The sequence below is a fragment of the Peromyscus leucopus genome, chromosome 12 (assembly GCF_004664715.2).
Source record: "Peromyscus leucopus breed LL Stock chromosome 12, UCI_PerLeu_2.1, whole genome shotgun sequence".
Classification (NCBI taxonomy): Eukaryota; Metazoa; Chordata; class Mammalia; order Rodentia; family Cricetidae; genus Peromyscus; species Peromyscus leucopus.
This window is the reverse complement of record NC_051073.1, coordinates 32,844,581-32,857,557: the sequence shown is the minus strand read 5'-3', so window position 1 is coordinate 32,857,557 and position 12,977 is coordinate 32,844,581. Positions and strand designations below refer to the sequence as shown.

Sequence of the window (12,977 nt, the reverse complement as noted above, 5' to 3'; positions counted from 1 at the left end):
GTGGTATAAAGTAGACAGGGATGACTTTTTTTTGCAAAATAAAATCAAAGTAGCAGCTGGTTGTGGTGGTGCATGTCTTTAGCCCCAGCACATGGGAGGTGGACACAGGAAATTTAGAGTCTAAGGTCATCCTCTACTTCTGTGATGGCTGTTCTTGGTTGTCACCTTGACTACATCTGGAATTAACTAAAACCTAGATGGCTGGGTACACTTGTGAGGGATTTTTTTTTCTTAATTCAATCAGTGAAGTGGAAGATCCACTTCTAATCCAGATCTTGGGTGGGCTGATCTACCTGTAATCCAGGCTACACCTTCTGCTGGCAGCCTATATTAAAGTACACAGAAAAAGAAGCTTTCTCTCTTTGCCTGCTTGCCCTTGCTGGCAAATCCTTTCATTCACTGGCATTACACCTATTTCCTCAGGATTCCGGCATGCATGGAGAACCAGCTGAGACATTCAGCCCTGTGGACTGAACAACTACTGGATTCTTGGACTTTCCCATGGTAGACAGCCATTGTTGGGCTAGCTGGACCAACAATGATCAGAATGTAGCCATTCTCATAATCCCCCTTTCTGTACATATATATGGAGATTCACTTTATAAATTTTGTTTCTCTAGAGAACCAAGACTAATGCAGTTCCATAGCAAATTTGAGGCCAGCTTGGGATAGATGGGAGCTTGCCAGAAACAAAAATATCAAAATAAAAACAAATCAGATATGATAGTGTCAGATGCATAAAAACAAAAAACAAAAAACAAAAAACAAAAACAAAACGCCACCACTAAACATGAACATCTAGGTAATCTTGACATGGAAAGTGGTAAACTTTCATAAAATTAAACTAAAGTAAAAACAAAATTAAAAGACATAATTTAAGCTTAGGTCCTTTCACTATATCTCAAGCAATGAGTTCAACAAAGGGGACAATATTGTAAGAAAGTTTGGGAAAAAATAAATATCTAGAGTAATATAAGCAAAAACACCCAAACCAAACCAAAACTGCCAAATAAGTCAAACTGGGGAAACTTAAGTGATCATAAAAGTACTCTCAGCCTTAAAAGTAATCCAATGAAAAACTTAACAGTAGTTTCAAAAAATCGAAATATGTGATTTTTTAGCATCAGCAAGACATTTTAAAAAATGTAGTATTCAACTTCCATGAGGATGCTTTTATAGGAATATGAAGATTTTAATTTTTTTTCCTTTAAAACATATATTCATGTTCTCTGCAAACGTTGTTTGAATAAAGTCACATTTCATATATTGGAAGCATATAAAGTGACTAACATAAAAGAAAACAATTTGGGGAGTTTAAGCATAAAATTGGCAATTCTTTTCTCTCTTCTCTCCTCCCTGCTCTCTTGCTTGGTATGTGTGTGTGTGTGCACATGCCGTGGACATCTACCTTTCTTCCCTCCCCCTTCCTCCCTGCCTCCATCCCTTCATCCCTCTGTTCCTTCCTCCCTCCATTCCTTCTTTCCTTTCTTCCTTTCGGACAGTGTCTCCTTGGCTAGGAGCTCCCAAACAGGCTAGGTTGGCTACCCAGCAAGCCTCAGGGATCTTCTAGTCTCTGCCTCCTCACTACTGGGATTACAAACTAAGTCACCACATTGTCTTAAAAAAGAAAAGAAAGAAAAAAAGAAAAGAAAAGAAAAGAAAAAGGCTGAATTCACAAGGTCCTTATGTTTGTAATGTAAACTTACTGAATGAAACATCGTCCTGGTCCCTCATCATTATCTTACATCTAGCAGTCAATGAACTGAAGAAACATAGCAAAACTAAATACAGAGGAGGATACATATTCTCTCACATAATCTAGTTACAAGGGTAACACAGATCTCTAGTTAAAAGGTCATTGGAGGGGCTGGGGAGATGGCTCAGTGGTTAAGAGCACCAGCTGCTCTTCCAGAGAACCCAGGATCAATCTCCAGCACACACATGGCAGCTAACAACTGTCTGAAAGTTCAATTCCAGGGGATCTGATACTCTCTTCTGGCCTTAGAAGGTATGGTCTGTGCCTGGGGCATAGATGAACAAGCAAACAATAACACCCATACAATAAAATAAAAATAAGTAAAATCTAAATAAATAAATAAATAAGTAAAGTGCTTAAACACATACAACAAACAAAAAAGGTGATTGGACCAAGTTGAAATGCTAAATTATGTCCCAAATTTAACTATTTACAACCCTTGCCTGTGAGGTGAACTATTTAATGCCTTTGGAATCATGTCCCCTCTTCTGTAAAGCAAAGATAATTAAGCCTATTCTGCTGGGACAATAAATGTAATAGTATATTTGAATGCAACTTTGAAACCTGCCAAACAGAATTTTTTGCAAGATCTTATGATGGTCCTCAGGGCTTCACAGGTAGTATAATTCTAAATTCTTCTGGCAGTTATACAGTTACTTTGTATCCAGGGCGGGGTAGTGTTCCCTTTTATGTGGTAAGGATTTGATACTACTTTTGTATGTCACAGGTAAAAAAACAAACCATTCTCTCAGAAAGCACATACTTCCTTACCTTCCAATTGGAGTTTTACATATTTATATACTGCAACAGATTAGTTGTTTCCAGAGAAACATCACATTCCTGTATGTGACATCGGTTTTAATAGGAGCTTCCTTAGTCTCAGCAGTACTGCTTATTTACAATTTAAAAACAGTGTGGCATGCTTTTAAAAGAATACAGCAATTTTAACAGGTTTTTCTCTATATCCCCAGGCCGCATGGTAGCAGTAAGAGTTTGTATTTACTTTTGATGTGAAACTAGACTAGGAGGAATAACAATTTGCAGAGAAGTGAGCTTAGTCTTGGTAAATTTCTTTTAGACAAATTTTGTCCAACCTTTAACCCTTCATTCGCAGGCCCTTCCTAGGATTACAACTATAAAATAAAAATTGATTTCCTGTAATATTTCATAAAATTGATGGTGACAGTTTGAACCAAATCAGGAACTAAGGAAGAGTGAGACACAGATGAATTTCAGAGAAAATGGTTCTTTGACCACATAAATTCTGGGCGTCTCTTGTCAAAATAGAAACCCTTGAGAACATACAACCGACACTAAGTTATAAGAGGTGACGGAGAAGGCGCCACTGCTTTTACTTCAACCAGAATGATCAAGATTGAAGGGTCCTTGACTTGTCCAACACAGCTGCCTGGACTCCAAAGAAGAACAAAATGATGCTTGAGTTATCAGTGCTGTGTAGCAGGGACTGAATTGGAGATTTTTGCAGGCAGAGCATGGACAGGACCACTTTTCAAACCTGTAGCTTATTACTGTAAACATTTAAGAAAAGCCTCAAGAAGATGCAGCTAACTCATTCTCTGTTATTCTTTGAAACTTGCTTTTGAAGGTAAGGCTAGTCTCTTCAGAAGTAAGTAATACAGTACTCAGAAATCTTGCTTACAAGGCTAACTAGAAAACAAAGTTATGCGTTATATATTTTATAAAGTTTTAATAATGTCTCAAAAATCCAAGTATTAGCAGATGAAAACATAGTTATAAAATGTTGCAAAGTCATTTTAGATATAAAATAAAAATTTAAATATAAAATGCTGACACACAAACCTTGACTATTTTAATGTATATGTACTAATCTCTACTTACATGGAATACTCCCCACAGCTTTTATTCTATTAATTCTCAGTATGAGTGTTAGTACACTAATACATTATTTACAAGATAAAAAGTAATAAACAAACAAGCTTAACTATAGGCAGAGACTTCTGGGTAAAGCAGAAATTTATATATTTGTAAAAGAAGTATATTAGTAACTCCTTTTTAATTGAAATATTTTGTTTACTATTTTTTAAAATTATTTCCAAACAGATGAAATATTGATGTAAAAAATGTAGCCTCATATTCTTATTTCAAAAAGATGAGAACTACAGAATTGTCAGCTATATATTTGACAATGTCATTTAAATATATCTACATCTATATCTATATATGAATGAATGATCTAAAGGCTTTAGAACACTAAAGTGGGTTATTGAGAGAGTTTATGAAATTTTCTTCTCTTGAGGTTTTGTTATATAACAGAACTGGCCATCTGGCTTGGAGATGGTGGGCACAGAAGATCGTGTGACGAAGCTTCTGGGTTTTTTTTTCTCTTAATCTTATGAACGAGTTTGAGAGAACTGAAATGTCAGAGAGAGTCACCTCTGCAGAGAGAAAGAGGAAGAACTGAGGAGGTTTCTAGGAAATCACTCCCACCCTAGACCAGCTGTGGCATAGTCAGCCATGTGGCTTGTTGACAGTTTCCCTTTCATGCAGAGCTCAGTGTTTCCTTCTGTATCCTGACACTAAGATCAGAAGACTCCGTCCCTCACTGTGGGAACTTGCCGGCCTAACTGGCAAGAAGGGGTACACAAGTAAATAAAATATAAACATAGCACAACATAGATGCTCACGAGCTGTTCACAGACAGGAGGCTGATGAAGAAAGTTCTCGGGAAGGGGAGAAAAGGACACCGTAGTTCTGGCAAATGACTAAGAATTCGGCATGATAGGCAACAGATCTGAGTGAGGGATGGAGAGCGCCCTACAGGGCAGAGGAAGAGTGTGTTTGTGATACACTCGACAGGCAGGCAAGGTACTGTAGCTAAATATTGTAAACATAGGTCAGCACTAATTCTAAAATTAATTTTGTGGTGATATGGGAAAAGGATCCATGGGGGCAAGGCACAATTCAGGGAGGTGACTGGGAAAGGCGTTAAAAGAGTCCATGGTTGCTGGGTGGTGGTGGTGCACACCTTTAATCCCAGCCCTGGGGAGGCAGATGCAGGGGAATCTCTGTGAGTTTGGGGCCAACCTGGTCTACAAAGCGAGAACCCGGACAGCCAAGGCTGTCAAACGGAAAAATCCTGTCATGAAAGAAAAAAAAAAAAAAACAAGAGTCTTAAATTCAGTAATGAGTGTTCAGGAGAGTAGAGTAGATTCAAGGGGACAGAGGTAGACTGGCGGACTTGAATTAAGGAATGTGGGAAGGGAGAAATCTGGGAGTCTCCCTGAGGAGACATAAGTGATTTATATTCTTAAAAGAGTCAAGAAAGTATAATTGTGAACCTATAGACAACGGCTTAGGGATCTTTATTTTGATTTCCAGTTGCTTCAGCTGAATCTTAAAGAGGTTTGAGATAGATACACAGAAGATGGAACACTTCACTCAAATGTGAGTTCGGTACCATTGGCGCTACTAGTATAACTCCCTGTCACAACACTAAGTGACGCTGTTAGAAAGCGGGGAACTCACTCTCTCCTGAATTTTCTTGCTTTTTGTACTACACCCTGGTACACTTCCAGTTTGGTGAAACATCTTTATCTTCTGCTAGTCTTTCCTTTTAAGCTAAAAAAAATGGGAGTCAAGTTTAATGTCAAGACTTTTAGCTGATGCTAAGTACATAAATGAAATTAACAGAAGTACTATGCTTATCTGATAGATTCTTTCTTATTATGTTTTGCTATTGGTGGTATCAGTTTTCCAGTATTAACAGTGGTAGGAATTTTATTTTTTATTTCTATATCAAAAGATCACCAAGTTTAAGGAGAAATTCAGAAGAACCAATGAAAGACTCAGACATGAAAACTATAATGCAGTTTGAATCAGCATTTGGGACATCTTCATCAGAAGTATACAGTTAAAAATAGACATAGTGATTTGTGCCTATGATCTCAGCATTTGAAAGGTTGAGACAGGGGGAGTGAGTTGTGAGCTGTGAGTTGAAGCCTGTTAGGGCGTATCCTCATATACAGAATACTTCATATTTACCATTTTATTTGGGGTGAGTGAAATCACAGTAGCTGATATATATTAATGAGAAGGTCTCAAGAGAGCTTTCTCTCACTCTACAGATGGGCTTCAGAGAGTCCTCATTATTTGAAATCACCTGCAACTATCTGAATCTGATTTTTTTCCCCTGGAAAGAGAAACAGCAGTTGTTTGTGTCTTTGATTTTTTCTTTTTTTTTTTGAAATTTTGCTTTTTGATTCTTAAGGATCATTGAATAAAAGAGAAAAAGAAAGGTAGAATTGAATGGAGAAGATGGCTACAGACAATAGCCAATGAGGCATGGAAAAGCATCTCTTCAAGTGTAGAAAGTGGGTCAGGATGGTGCCATTTCATCTGGAGAGGGAAGAGATGAATCTCAGAGCCTGTGGGAGAAACCGCCAAGGGTTACCGTTCTTAACCATCATTATGCAGTCCAAGAAGACAAGGTTTCGTGGGGTGGTGGGAGTGTAAGCCAGACGGTGGTGGGAAAGAAATTAATAGCGGGGAGATGGTGAGACAAGTGTGAATTAATTTCCCTCATCCAAAGCTGGCTGACAAAGAGAAGACTGGCTAGGGTTGTAGCTGAAGGGCTCAGTATCCTGTGAAGCTTCTCTGCTTGTCTGAGTGGTTTAAACATGGGAGCCATCCCATGTTAATAATACACTTACATGATGGGATCTCTTAATAATGAAGAGGCTAGATCCCATGTTGATAATACACTTACATAATGAGATCTCTTCATAATGAAGAGGTTAGATCTCATGTTAAAAGAGCACACAGTTAATAACCTAATTACCACTCTGCCCACCTTCTCAAGGGTATGTCACCCTTGAGGTAACATACCCACTTACACAATGGGTAACCCACTTACACAATGGGTCACTGAATAGCAAAGAGGTTAACATTTGGAAGGGTGAAGCAAAGCTATTGTAGGACTCAGAACACAGGGGGAGGGGAGCTAGACCATAGGCTTTAGGGGAAGGAGAATAGCTTAGCAGATGAACTGACGGGTTGGAAGTGGTGAGGGAGATGGATGCCTGAGGGCCTCTCAGTCCCCTAAATTCAGAGTACAGTAGAATCCTGCTGACGGTAAAGGAGACCCGGGCAAAGCAGCTGCTTTCTCAGCCAACCAAATCTCTATGGAGCCCACAGGCCGCTGGCCAGCTGCTAAGCAGCACTAGGGAGAGCCAACCAAGGGTGAGAAAAACCTTGATGCGAAGGGCTTAGGGAGGAGCGACTTCAGAAGTGGAGACTTTGTGGAGCCTCAATCACCGTAATTTATACAAATGACCCGTGCAGCAGTGAGCTTGGGCATGTAGCATGCTGGCCAACACACAGGTCCACGCCTGAAGGTTTCTAGAATGTGCCTTTCTCATTGTTCCTAGCCATGGCAGCTCTTTTTCTTCCAAATGCCCAAAATACTACCCATACTACTTGCTAAAGGAATCTGCTCTCCAATTGTCCTTTTCATTATTATTTTTTTTTATGAAAGTCAATTTTTCTTTCTGTTGTAGTTTAATTTAGGCATTAATGGCTCCCATTTTAAAAACGAAACCTCCATGGCTCCCTCCAGCTACCTTTAATCTTCCTTTTGAAAACGCCTCAAAGATTTGTGCTATATATAGTATTCACTTTTCACCACCACATCTTTTCTTTCCTCTTATTATTTTAAATGACATGCTTCAAAATTATGCATAAAATTTTATTTAGGGTTTTGAATAGGTAACTGTGTGCCTATAATTCAAAGGCATTAAGTGTTGCTTGGGGGCAGAACGGTTGCCTAGCAAGTATAAGACCCTGGACAGGTTCACTCCCCGGACCTGAAAATAAAACAAAACAGAAGAAAACAAAGGCCCCCCCTTTTCCCAGAGCCTCATATTCATTATGCTCTACCCTGAACTTTCCCTCCCTACAAGCAACTGCTGGTGCCTCTTGATTTTTAGACAAGTTTTCACACATAACCTTATTTTTCTTTGTTAAATCAGTAATAAGTCATCAAGTCTGATTTTTTTTTTGTTCATGTTGAATGTACTTGGAAGATCTTTTCGTTATAATACATGGAAAGCTGCCTTAATAATTTTTAACGGTTGGAATGTTTTTTCACTGAATGGATATTCATAGTTTATTTTGCTTTTTAAATGTATACACATTTACATTTTGCAGTTGTCTGCTTAACTTTGAACATATATTCATTTACCTAAATATAACTGTGTGCCAAAGAAAAGTTCCAGGAATGAGAACCACTGGGTTTACAATTTTTTGTTCACTGTTATGAATCAATATTTAATCATCATTATCATTTGGACTGAAATGACTCATATGAACATTGCTGTAAGGGCTGCAAGTGGAGGGGGAGTGAGAGGGATGGAAATGATGTAAACACAGTATTCACATATGAAATTCTCAAAATTTAAGTAAAATAAAGAGTACCAGAGTGTGAGAATTTTTTCAAGCCTAGTCTCCCTGAGTACCCTAGCTCTCTATGTGTTAGGTTTGACTCCAAAGCTGAGATACAGTTTTGATCTCAAATGTCCCCCAAGGCCTTGTCTGTGTGTTGAGACATTGAGAGGTGACATACCCTTGAGGAGGTGGGCAGAGTGGTAATTAGGTTATTAACTGTGTGCCCTTCCTTGAATGGGATACATCTTTCCCTCTCGGCTCCAATCCTCAGTGACGTACTGAGCCATCAGAGGCCCAAAGCAACAGGGCCCGGTTATCATGCACGGAAATCTCTGGCATTGGATGTTCTTGGGAATTTTGATACAGTCATAGAAAGTTGACTAGCCTGACGACCATTTAAATTCTAAAATAATTCTTCGTTCTCACTTCACTGAAGGCTTCAGCAGCCTGAACATAGTTAATAAGACCTTCCTACTTACAACACTTTTTTTCTTTTGATGTCTCTGGTCTCACACATTTCTGCAAGTCTCTTGGCTCCTCTGATTCCTATGCCTTAACTTCCTTTCCTTGCTTCTACTATCAATATTCGTGATCTGTACTGGTCTAGATTGTTTGATTCTCTGAATGTATTGACTTCTGTTTTTTCCCCCCATAAAATCCTATTGTTTTGAATGCCATTTACAAATGGATGATTCACACTTTCATCTCCAACTCTCCTCCCCTGAGTTCTGACCAACAACCCCAATGAAACCTCTGTACAGATGTCTAATAAGCTTCATGGAACCTACTTGTCCCTGGCAGTCAGTCTCCCATGCTGCTCAGGGACAACTGCAGTCTCCCAGATGCTCCACCCATAAATCTAGGCATGAACTGTGGTTCCTCTCCCTCTATCACCAACCACATCTACCCATCAAGTCTTGCCTCTCTTACCTCCAAATACATTCCACACCTCACTGCGTCTCACCACTTTCTGTTGTCATCTTCTGTTAAAGATGATGACAAACAACTCTACTTCTTTCTAACAACCTTCTCGAAGGTTCTATCTTCCAACAGATGAGCTTAGTGTTATAGCAAGGGTATCATGGTAAAGCATTTCCTGCTGTAAGAAATGTTATTTCTTCCCACATGCACCGAAACAAAGAGAAATTCCACACTGTGCATAAAAGGGCCACAAATAAGAGCTGACAGAAGAAAGGATCATGAAGGAGCTGGGGAGGTTGTCGCATTCGTACAGTCTCCGCTCTCAAATACTCAGGTGTACTTGTTGGTGTCATTTTGGCCTACTTATATTCCTCTCTCAGTTCTGAAACATTTCTTGTTACAATTTCAAGTGGATGGATCATTTCTGTTAGAGCACAAGGACTAATGTTCTATGTGGGTCTCTTGGATGACTACAGATTCCTCCTTATAGATCACAAGATCTGGTAGCATCACATTTTCTTTGCTCAAAAGGCACTCCTCCTACTTACGAAATTAGTGATGAATAAAAGAATCCTGTCATGGATTTAAAAACAGTATATTCAGGGACTGGAGAGATGGCTCAGCAGTTAAGAGCACTGGCTGCTATTCCAGAGAATTTAAGGTTCAGTTCCCAACACCTATATGGCAGCTCACAACCGTGCATCAATCCAGTCCCAGGGGATCTGACACTCTCTTCTGGTTGCTATGGGTACTGCATGTACATTATGAACAGATACCCATGTACATAAAATAAATGAAAAAAAAATCATGTCCACATTGTTTTACATTGCCTATTTAATAGTAATACACTAGAAAATGTCCTTCAAACATCCTTGAAACTGTTTCAGTAATAGCTCATCATTTCAAAGGGGACCACCTTTACTAGAAGAGAATTTAGGATGTCTTCTTACTTTTAGTGAAGATGCTATGATTTTAGAAGCCTATGAAAAACTACATGTGCCAAACTTCAAGTGAAAACAAAACATTTCCTTACATAAATGTGCTGTTATAACCAGCAGTTCTGTGGTAGTATTTATAAGAGCAATGCATTCAAGAACTTTAAGAAAAGCAGATGAGTGTTTTTATTAATTTGAACAAATTGAAAGAGCCTTTTCAATGTGCCTCACAGAGGCTGCCCCAAGAGGCAAGGGGCAAATACTGCATTGTTCCTTACATCTTCATCCTCATAAGCAAAGCCCTTGGTTTATTGTCGGAGTGGAACACTTTTTTAGTAGAACACAACCATTAGCTCCGCAATAAGCCTAAGTGGATGAAGCTTGAACAAATGTCACATATTGACTAAAGACTGCATGGGAAAATTTCCTAAAATCTCTTCGATAAAAGTGAGGAAGTTACTTGGTGCATATGGAAACTCCTGACTAATACCAGGCAGGTACAACATTTGTCCTGCAACATCTCCGTTCTTTGAAGAACCCCTTACACAGAGATGAGTAGACCACTTTTGAGTGAACTCAGTGAATAGCAATGTTCCTTACAGAACTGACCTTGAACAGGCTTGACTGTGATGAACAGATGCAAGAGCTACTTCCTCTTATGAGAAAACTGCAAGTGGTGATATTAGAATTTGCTTTTAAGTTTACAGAGTGGGGAGAGAGAAGAGGAGGGGCAATTGTAAACCATAGATAAGGGCTGTTTCCTCTGTCTCCTTCAGCTGTGTGGGATTGTCATTCCTTCAGTGGAAGCCAGCCCAGTTCAGTCTGTCTCCCCATAAACAGACATATAGAGCAAATACAATGTAAATATTACTACATTGTTGATCACCAAGTCCAAGTTCACAGATGTATATGTAAATGGGATAGAAACAAAAATCATTTGAAAGAATATTATTATTGTTGTTGTTGTTGTTATTTTTGGTCTAGGGACTGGTAGCATCTATAATGCTGTTAAACAACAATTACCTTGGTACTCTAGAAAAACAGAGAGTGCTGGGAAGGCTACCTGCTTAGGTCATCTTAAATGGTCACATGCCATTTTGTATTTCCATCAGTGAGGTGCTTAGGAGCTACTTAGCTACAAGAAAAAAAAAACGAAGTCTCTGTCTCACTGTTTTCCTCAAGTGCGTGGCAGTACATGTCCGTCGTGTGCCCAGTGAACAAACCAAATTCGGCACTGAAGGCAGCCCAAACGCCGACCTCTGTGCCCAGGCATGCTCCGCATCATCTCTCCATTTCGTCCCTTAACTTTTGGCACGCAGCTACCAGTTCCTTCATCCCCTTTAGGGTGTGAGCACCCGAAACATGAGCATGGCCCTTCCTTCTGCCACCCCCTCCTTTTCTTTGCCTATTGGTCTTTGTAAAGACGAAGGGGCCAAACAAGCCTTCCTTGGACAAGCCCCCACAGCAGCTGGGGACTCGATGGAGGCAAGGTGAGAGGGTCTGTTTGGCGCTTTACCTCATCGATCCCGACCTATGGAAAGTCAAGTTGGAAAACTACCCCTGATTTCTGGTCTATACCCTTCCGAACTCCTACACAGATCCTATCGTTTTCTGTTTGGTTGTCTCCAGATATGACGACCAAGTGATGGATTCGATGACATCCCTGACCTCTAGTTGGATTTCAGTACACCCTAGCCTTTATCCTTGGCAGGCTCACCCGGTGCCCGCACCCTAAGGGGTGTTGGCATCACCGTTTGGAATCCACACCTCTCTCCAGGGTCTGGGACCAGATCCCTCCACGCACCAGAGACCACCTGCTCCACCCAGGACCGTGCCTGCTCCTCAAAGTTAGCCCTAGGGAAGCAGAGGCTAAGGGGAGACGGGAAAGGGCGAGCTTCAGTTCCGCGCGGTTCCATCAAAGTAGCAGGGGGAAGGAATTGTCACCATCACCACCACCCCCTGTCCCCCAGCCCCTATCCCAGCGCTTGCCAGGCTGGGGCCACGCCACCCTTCCCACCAGCGCGCCACCAGCAGTCTGCCGCCCGCTGCGCGCTCTCTGGTGCCCGGGGCAGCTCCGTGTACTCACCTTAGCGAAGCTCTGGGGGCTCTGGTCCCCAGCCCGCCGCGATCGTGCCCGGGCGACAGCGGCGCGTCCCGGCTGCTCCTGGGCGGCGAGCTGACTGCGCGCTGCAGCTTGGGGCGCAGCTCCAGGGCGGGTTCCAGACGCCAGCTCGCCCGAGGGCCGACGCTCGGGGGCTCCCCTCAGCACCCGGCTCTTCCTGCTTCTTCCACTTTTCCACCTCCCCGTCTCTTCTTTTTGTCCCCTCCCTTCCCTGGGACTGACGCTTGGGGAAGGGAAGGGGGAGGAATAAAGTCCCGTCCCTTTAACTCCCCTGATACCTTGGAGATTATCTGTTCGTGGAATCTGGAAATGACGCGAACCACCTTTCTGTGAACAGCTTAAAGCAAATGATCTTGTTTCCCTTAACTTTTCATCGTTGGACGGACTCCTTAAAATCTCTTTGGGAGACTAGAAATAAAGTGAGGCTCAGATGAGGGGTATATATAGGCGTTTGAGGTAACAGTCATGGAGAGTGCCTTTACAGTTCTGATAATTACTGGGTGGCTCCGGACATCTGTTTACCCACAATGTCACAAAGTAGGCATTTCTCGAAAAAGAACTAGAGTTGGGGGCAAAGGAAGGAGGAAGGGAGGAGAGGCACTGAATTCAAGGTTTATTCAGCTTCTTCCTACTCATGTGGTTTATGCCAGAGTATATCTTGGAATATACTGCTTTTGCTGGAATGTGACCTTGAGAGGATATTTGACCTTTGCTGTTGCTATTCTGTTTGGTTTTTCCTTCCAGACTTGCATTTCATGATGCCTGTAAACAGGGGCTTCATCAGCCTACCTGGAATTACCAAAATCTGTTTTGACTGACC

General features: G+C 41.1%; 1 protein-coding gene across 1 annotated transcript in view; it reads right to left on the bottom strand.

The window, feature by feature from the left end:
* The window catches only part of Htr1f (5-hydroxytryptamine receptor 1F), a 138,615-nt gene extending 126,046 nt beyond the window's left edge, over positions 1-12,569 (bottom strand). Inside the window, exon 1 of the mRNA XM_028892680.2 lies at positions 12,122-12,569. The gene's annotated coding sequence lies outside the window, so the exon portion shown is untranslated. The remainder of the gene's footprint in view (positions 1-12,121) is intronic.
* Positions 12,570-12,977: the final 408 nt, after the last annotated feature.